An 8342-nucleotide genomic window follows, 5' to 3' on the forward strand; every position below is an offset into this window, starting at 1 on the left:
TAAATAAGTGGACAAATGAACTCTTTGCATGCTGCTTACATGAAAACTCAAAGGTTGTTTCTTCGAGACTGACGTTTGCCCTTGAAAGGCTTCATTATTGTACAGAATAGGATGTTAGAATAGTCACACCGACGATTCTGAAGGCTCACTGTAGAACACATATCGAATAATCGTCATGTTGATGATGTGTATGTCAGGCGTTGTGAAATGTACAGGACCACCACAACAAGAAGGTGACATGATATAGATGATTTATGACCTGATTAATATTACTTCTGCGAGCTGTATAAATGCACTGACATGGCAGCAACATTGTTTAGTGGAACTATAAAAAAGCTTTATATGTAATTTGTCTCACTGTTACATGAACACTATTACATGCATACTGTCGTGAAGTATCTTCAAATCGATGAAGACATTACAAGTGAGCGAAAGATAAGGGAGATTCTTACATCTGGACAAGAAGGAGAGCATTTTGTAGTCTGTTCCTTATAATACAACTATGTTAATAAAACTATCTTTATGGGTGAAAATCTTTTTGTTGTGTGTATCTTCGACTCAGCTTCCGCACTATATGGGAGGTTGTAAAAGTGTTGTTACATTCCATCGTAGGTCTTCTATAATATGCATTAACTATGTTTATTTGATATTAGACCGGGTCTGCGCGAACGCAGTCCCGACTACCAAAAATTATGCACCCGAGTTACCCACATTAGGGGTAATCGCAGGGGTCAGCCCAACCGAAGTGCAATGGAAGAGCCTCGTCCTGGAGGAACCGCCTTCATGATCACGGTATCCCCTGTGCCAGGTAAGTATGCTTTTGCGCGCAGAAACTCGCTCCTTTATGTCATACAGAGCGCATTACAACACTCGAGTGCATATCACTGCACACGTTATGTGTGGGCAGTTGTGCAATACATCGAGCCCAAAACGCTAGTAAACTGCTTATATTTTGCCACTAAACTCTCCCATATTTTCAGTGGCGTCATCAAAGCTCTTAAAGACGGCATTTGACGAAACGGCGCTTACACAGGCCGTAGCTGTTTGGTCTAATTGGGCCGCGTAGTTCCATTCAGCGACAGCAGATGGCTCCCATACCGAGGGATGCGCGCGCATCAGATATGAGCTGCTCCCAGCGTGCATTGTGGGCCCAGTTAGGTTAGAGTTCTGTCTTCGCCAAGCCAGACACATTGTGGTCCTTTCTTAGAAAGTAAATGAGGCGTTCTTTATTGCTGTGTATAACAAATAGATTGTACCTGTCCTTTCTGTATGACACAGCGTCGTATTCCACATCGTTTCCTTTTAGTTTTGCGACTAAAAGGGCACAAGTTGGCACAAACTTTAATGGTAGTAGCGTGCAAAGAGTAATTCTTTCGGATATTTCTTAAAATTCTGTTGAGACAACTGCTCCTGTCAACCAATCACGCTGATCGATGGCGAAAGGCAATGCACTGCTCGGATAAGAACGGAAAATTTTCTCGAAAACTTGTCACATTTGGTATGTTAATATGTAGAAAACTTTGACTAACATTTGCAGCAATACGCGGAAAAGAGTTATGTGTCAATTTTCTGTTGTTCACAATCATCCCGTGAAAGTCGACCTTGTCAATATTTAGAATTTATTTGCGAAAAGAATGTCTCTTTGGACGTGTTCTTATTACATATTTACTGTATGTATGTTTGTAGCCTACTGCGAGTGTTTGCACTGTCGATGTGTTGATGAACAGAAAAATTATCTTGCATACAATTAAGGTTTACCTTACCATACGCTATTGCAATAAAATAAGTGTATATACGGAACAAAACTGAGATGTTAGGAGTTTCAGTGTTCTGTAGTATGGTTCCATATGTAAGAAGTAAGATACTTTAAGACATAAACATCCTTAAGAGATAAACCAGCCAACTACCTCTTATGAAACGATTATTTCTATACTCCAAATCTGTGAAGAAAAGTAAAGACAATTTCATTTATATAAAACTTAACAGTATAGAAATTACATAGTATATTCATTTTCATGTTCACAACTATATTAATGTAAAACTAAAATTAATTATAAAATGTACAATTTAGTTTCCTTTCCTAGAGAAAACAATAAATAAACAATAGGGGCATTTCAGTTTAGAGCAAGCAAGGTTGACTGTAGGATAAATATGATGACCATGTGTTCACATTGCACTAATTAATAAGAATTATCCTGTGGTTCGTTGATTCTAGTCGAAAACGTCCTACACTGACAAAGTCAATTCCAATATTTTAACATGTCACCTCCTTCCCACTGCCTCTTCAGGAAGTGAAACAACCTGGGTATATTACTGATTAAATTAGCTAACCCAGAAACTAATAATTTTATGTGTGTATATGGATTTCTTCTCTTCACAGAGATTTAGATGATCCTAGACCTTCCAAGGTGGTGTTTAATTTGTTTTATGTAATGAGGTTCCCATCACCAGCAGTCGTTCAAGAGGGTAGGTGCAATTATGTCACAGTAAAGTTATGGTACATTCTAGCTTTATTCCTCAGAAAATGTGAGAGGTGATTGCATGAAGTAATATGCATACAGGAAGCGAGGAAGAAGTCCACTTGTGTAAATATCTAGTTTTTAAATATCTTAAATAACAATTAAATATCACCTTACTGAAATGTTGATTTTCATGGTTTTCTTGATAACTCAGGAAGAAATAAATTTTTTTTGTGTTTATTAAAATTGGAGTTTATTGTTACAAAACGTAGATAGAATATTCACTAGGTCGTCACTACACTCCATGTAGAAACTGATATATAATGAGTGGAGTTACTTAAACTCTTTCTGTACCATTTTTACATGATATAAATTTATAACTTAAAATTTTTCAGTCTTTAACATAAATTGTGGTGTGTGTTGTAGACCATTATAAGTAGAATATCCTCTGAAAATTATAAGAGGATTAATGCATTAGTCAGAAATTTTTCACTGAGTCCAATTTGTAAAAAGGCGATATGATGAAAACAGCGTTAAAGTTTGTAAAATGCTTTAGTGTATCCTTGATGTCTTCTATGAACTAAAATTCCCAGGTTAATATTATATTCCATGATCTTATTGATTCTTTGCTTGCAGTTCTTTCCCATTTTCCTTGCCTCCTTGGTGAATCATTCTGAACATATTTTTCTCTTTTTTGGCGAATTTAATCTTCTCATGTATTCCTTCTTCAAAAATTGTATCGTGTTTTGGTCCACAGGTATGTTAAGTATGGTAGTTACTTTTAATTTACCATTGATTCAATTGCTGAAAGTAGTCCCAGAATTATAGGTTTATATCTGTACTATTCTTCTCCCAGAAAACCAGTCTCCAGACATGTCTTACAAATTTTGGAATTTAATGACTAAACCATTTTTTGTGAAACCATCCACACAAGTGAAACTGACAGTTAAGTTAGGAACTTCATGATGAAGTGTGTGTGGAGTGTTCAGCCCACTCACACCATCATACATTTTTCTCTGTAACAGATAGAAAGATTTTGTGTTGCAATTTTCACTTGTGTAAGGCTAAATAAATAAAGAATTTTTTTGGGCAGATTTTGAAAACTGGTTTTTGGAGCCCAGGTAACCATGTCCACCCTCTTAACTCAACAGTATTTTCCAAGGATATTTACGTTTATACTAGCTGGAGTTACTGAAAGTGAACCCGTCAGCAATCAGAGAAGAATTACGTACTCATCTTAATTCGCCATTGACCCTATGTATAACAAGGCAGCCTTATGTCTTATACCTAATATAGACATACTTATTTTAATACATAATTACAGACATTTATCTCACCACAGTAATTTTTACAGGAAGTGAATCTTATGTTGGATGAAGTTTCTTCAGAATTCTTGTTTTCAAATGGACTGTAACTTGGAGTAATCTTTTAGACTTGACGACATTATTAGAGGAACATGAGAATACATGAGAATATCTTCTTTTTGCTTCACAAGTTGAGAAGGTTTGATGATGAATGTGTAGTATACGGTTTCTCAGCAAGAAAGAACATTGTGTACAAGATCTGGACATTGGTTGAGAAAGGATTAGAGACTGAAAAGTGTTGTAAGTGTGTAGAAGTCACCTAACCATCGAAACTGTAAAAGAATTTATGGTAAAAACAAGGTCCCTCAGTGCAAATGTTTAATAGGTCGGTTAAATCGTGTATTCTTGACCTGCCATTGTGAGCTGTCTAGCTCCCGTGCTGAGCAGTTAGCAGCCGGCTGGCTTATGTTGATATTATGATGGGGAAAGGTCGGATGAGTGGAATTCAGGGGCGGAAGGGGTCAGAACAAGGCAACTTTGCAACGAGTCTTAGCTCTACAGCCGTTAATGTCATGTTCTATGGAGATGTACTGTTTCATGGTGGCTCATTAAAGCGTATCATGGCAAATTTACTTTCTAAGACTGGTGTAATAATGAGAAATGGAAGTGAAATGAAACACTTCTTTATATTTTGATGAAACAGAGATAAGATGGAGCCGCTGCTTGCGAAGCATGTTATTAGTTACGATCCAAGCAACATTATGATGAATGTCATTTTAGGACAACATTTAATTTGACAAACATGTTTTGTTAACATTATATTTAAAAGCCAAATACAGAAACACGAGAAGGCATTTTATATTGATTGTTTTGGTACTCAGTGAAGTACCACTGTGAGCACGTGTAATTCGATGACATTGTTTTGAGCTGAAGTCTCTCAGTGAATTTGCGCCTTTAGATTTCGTTTTCTTTGTTACAGGAATACGTTGTTCTGGCAAGTATGTGCACAGATAGTAACATTCGATGTAATCGTAGCGTCAGACTTGTAAAATCGTGGATATTTGTGTTGAGGAAATAAATGTTGGAGGGACTAATTTATTATAAAACTCACCACGGAACAGTCACACTATATTTTTATTAATTTCAAATTGTAGCTCAATTTCCACGTCGTCAACATCAACTGAAAATCATTGAAACTGCGAAAAGCATCATGGTAACCATCTCGAACTGCAGATTCATTTGTCGCGTCCGGCTCTAGAAAGTGAAAATATATTTTCATTGTGAAGATGTTAGGGAAAGTTAGCCAGATGTTTATTCATCTGCTACCGGATGATGAATACTTATTTCCGTCACATCGCTTAACAGTGCTTTCTATAATTTTTGTGCCACTTCTTCTCGCTTTTCGTTTTTCAGTCGTCCATAATCGTTTCCACGGAACATATTTCACTGTCGTTGTAAAATGAATTATTTCATTGTGTTCAGAGTTTTGCAGCACACATAAGCATTTCAAAACACCATTGCATATTACCATACAGGCATCGTGCACTGATGTGTTGTAAATTGATGTTGGTTTGTTTGACCTTCACATTGAAGTACCTAATCCAGCAATAATGCTACTTTTCATGATTTTACCCTTAGCCATCCAGGTACAATGTCACTCACAACTACCCAGGTGTTGTCTAGAAAATATCAAGAAGTATATATAACATACAATTTAAATAATTTGCCTTGGAATATTTAACTGTTTTTTTTAATACCTTCAAAAATAATAATAACATAGAAACTTCGAAAACAAATGAACGAAATAACTAAAAGTATTAACAATCATAAGTGACAAAAATTAAGAATTTGTTTCATACATATATAAAGACAATGACTTACTATGCGATCCTCGTCCTCAGGGTGTCTTATAACATCTCCAACGGTATTTCTGGATATTTTCAGCAATTAGCACTATTTCTGCAACCCTTCACACACTGACTGACATGTCGCTGTCGGAAGTCGAATTAGTTCTGTAGCATCCTGCTTGCTGTCTTATAATCCATAAGACAACACGAAGCCATATTAAGCAAAGCAAATTAGAATTTTTCTTCCTAAAATTGGTGGAATTTTGGAAACTGTTTTAACCACCCCTGTTGACCTCAGATAAGAATAATTTGAGTTTGCCCCGATTTCTGAGTGGATCTTCAGCCGATATGAAACACAAAACTTCGTATTTTTCAGCGTTTTTTTGTTTTTCCCCCCAAAGTCCCCCAAAACCAAGCATTTAATCGAAAAAGCTGAGATTACCAAAAATGTAGAGCACTAAACTGTGAATCGATGGAGTTCCACAACTTCGCTATTTGCTCAAATTTTGCAACAGAAAAGGCACGCCATAATTTCTCACACTTTTCGAAAACGACTAGTTTCATCGCTATAAAACGAGCACCATTTGAGAATTGGCCAATTTGAAGCAAAATGTTATAGGAGAAAAGTTGTAGAGAATCAGACGTGAAATTTCAAAGAAGAAATCGAGTCCTACCTCTAAAGTGCATAACATCTAAAAGCACAGTGCACTGCAAAGTCATCCCGACTTTCTCAAAATCGCGTTCGCTTCAGCTCTTCGAGCTTGTCACATGCCCTGTATCTATGTTTAACTACGTAGCTATACTGAAAATACAAAACGCTGTTTTTGCAATGTGTTTGATGCCTTCAAAGATCCATTTGACCTATAAAAGGCACAGTTCTATTGCAGAGAGAGGCGTGGGAGGCAAAAGAACTATTTTCTCCCACAGGTAGGAAGTATGTCGATTATATCAAGCGTTGGTGTTGCACAAAGATCGCCATTGTGTTTGATGGATACCCTGATGAAACAAGTGACAGCAGCACGGAATCAGCTGAACGGCTGCTCAGAATCATCAAAAGGACTGCGCCAATTGTCACATTTAATGAAAAACGTCATTAACCATGCACATTTTTTTTATCTGTCAAATGAATGAAATAATTAGAGACTTATTTGTTTACTGATCGAACAGATTAAAGGTGAGTACTTCAGTATTAATCAACCGCTGAGAACGCAGATACTTCAATTGTAGCTTTTGCTGTTGACGTTGCTCGGCACACTGTGTTGCTAGTGAGGTAAGCGATGTTCTTGTGATTCTAACCACTTGAGCCCCATTGGCCCCCAACATTTTTCTATTGAAGCCAGGCAAAGACAGACAAGGCGACATCGTCTACAGAACCCTAAAAGTTAAAATTGTCTCGAGTATTGAAAGAAGACATTCTATTCCTATATGCCTTCAGTGGCTGCGACATGACTTGATCGTTTAGCGACATAGGAAAACTGAAACTCTTCACGACTCTGGAGACGAAAACCGATCTACAGAAAACAACAGAGATATTCCGCAACTCCAGTGCTACTGCTGATGCGAGTGTTGAGACTGGACAGAAAGTTATAGCAGGTCTAAAAACATTCCAGCTGGTAAGTGCTGGTTATAGCTTAGATGAGTAATAAAGTTAGTAATTAATCTTTATATGATTTAAATATTATGTAATGATATATAATATTAAAATTATTTAGAATTTTGGTCGCTAATGCTGTTATTTACTTTCAACTCCCTATCCTTTTTGCTGTATAGTTTTAAAGCGTCTATGAAAACATAAATTTAGTATCTACACTGATTATTTTGAATTCGCTGTAAATGTTGTATGATTGTGAAAGTAACTGTACTGAAAAGTAAAACATGACTAGTTTCACACCTATGCGAACCCAATGCACTACCACCTATGCAACATGAAATAAAATAAGAATTTATGGAAACAATTTTTAATGTTACCGTTACGAAGGGCCACAATGCGTCAGAGTAATGTCGGGCAGAGACATCTATCGTTTCGTTCGGTAGTCCAGGGTTTGACAATTATGCCGCCTGTCTTATGTACGTCATAAATGTTAGCCAAACATGAGGATATGAGTTCCTCAAACTCAACAAACCACCTTCTGCTGCCTCTTCCTATCGTCCCATCTGCCTCACCTCCATCTTCAGTAAGGTCTTTGAATCCATCCTCTTCCACTGTATCCATCAGCACCTTGCTCAACACCACCTCCTCCCCCGTACCCAGAGTGGCTTCCCACCCTCCTTCTCTGCTGAAGACCAACTCCTCAACCTCGTTCACCTTCTGTCCCTCCAGCTCAACTCCCGTTTCTCCGGCATTTTTGTTTCCCTTGACCTCCAAAATGCCTATGACCGTGTATGGCATCCCGGTCTCCTCTTTAAACTCCAAACCTACGCCCTGCCTATCAATTTCGTCTGTCTGGTCGCTTCCTTCCGCTTACACCGTCCTTCCTATGTCACCCTCCAGAGCACCAACTCTTGTATCTTTTATCCCACGGCTGGCGTCCCCCAGGGTTCTGTCCTCTCCCCTCTCCTTTATCTCTTGTATACGGCCGATAAGCCCAAGCCACACCCACCAGTCCACCTTCTCCAGTATGCTGATGACACCACCTTCCTGGCTCTCTATCCTACCCTTCAACGGTCCCAACGTACCCTCCAAACCCACCTTAACCAGTTCACCACTTGGTGTAACCAGTGGTTCCTCCGTC

The 8342-nt window shown here is 38.0% G+C and overlaps 1 non-coding gene across 1 annotated transcript; it reads right to left on the minus strand.

Annotated features, from left to right (window-relative positions):
- Window positions 1–653: 653 nt before the first annotated feature.
- On the minus strand, window positions 654–816 carry LOC126356817 (U1 spliceosomal RNA). Its single transcript, XR_007565841.1, has one exon. It is a non-coding gene; the product is annotated as a U1 spliceosomal RNA (small nuclear RNA).
- Between the last annotated feature and the right edge of the window lie 7526 nt (window positions 817–8342).

This window comes from Schistocerca gregaria, chromosome 3, assembly GCF_023897955.1.
Source record: "Schistocerca gregaria isolate iqSchGreg1 chromosome 3, iqSchGreg1.2, whole genome shotgun sequence".
Taxonomy (NCBI): Eukaryota; Metazoa; Arthropoda; class Insecta; order Orthoptera; family Acrididae; genus Schistocerca; species Schistocerca gregaria.